Source organism: Gavialis gangeticus, unplaced genomic scaffold (genome assembly GCF_001723915.1).
Source record: "Gavialis gangeticus isolate Ggan-Ray unplaced genomic scaffold, GavGan_comp1, whole genome shotgun sequence".
In the NCBI taxonomy this organism is placed as follows: Eukaryota; Metazoa; Chordata; order Crocodylia; family Gavialidae; genus Gavialis; species Gavialis gangeticus.
Genome location: NW_017729022.1, coordinates 120,324,974 through 120,325,824, shown reverse-complemented (window position 1 = coordinate 120,325,824; position 851 = coordinate 120,324,974).

The window sequence follows — 851 nt, the reverse complement described above, 5'->3', positions numbered from 1 at the left end:
CATTATTTAGGACCAACAAAACTTTATCTGTGGGCACATCTTACACGAGGCGCTTAGCTATGCAGTAGCATACAGTAGTTCACTGTGCAGTAAGCATGCACAGTACCCACATGTGCATGCTTACTGCACAGTTAAAATGCTTAATGGGTAAATTTGCTACCTGCAATTAGTTATTGCGCATGTAGACGTGACCCAGAGCAAGTTTGTTTCCAAGTCTGCTGTGCCACTCGGGGGCTGGCCTGAGGCTAGCCCCAGGGCTCTGGACTTGGAGCCTCTCCTGCCCCAGGGCTGGGCTGCCTCTATGGTTTCCTGTAGGCATTTTGAGTCCTGGGGCACACCAGCAGGGAGCCCAAGGGTACTGCAGGCCCCTGTGTCCCCCTAGGCACCCCCTACTGGCCCGCCTCACGTGGTGGAAATAGCAGTGGGATACGAATACCCAGCTGTTTTCCTGAGGTGGGGTCCCTGCACCCACCACACGTGGTGTTAGCCATGGGATCCGAATAACCCTGCAGTTTTATAGGCATAATTTGGGATCCCTGGGCCCGCAACACGTGGTGTTAGCGGTGGGATCTGAATACCCTGCTGTGTTACAGGCATAATTTGGGATGAGTAATAGAGTCACTGAAATCCCTTGAGCAAACATTTTCTAATTTGGCATTGGGTCGACTGGATAGTGTAGATAGCCAGGATGGCAGACCAGTACGTCCAAATGACCGTGCCTGAACTAAAAGATTTGGCGAAAGAGAGAGGCCTTCAAGTAAAGAAAGATGAGCTGGAGTGGAAAAAGACGGAGCTGGAGGCCCAGTGTGAGCGCGTGAAGGCTCAGCTGGAGCTGAAAAGGATGGAGCAGG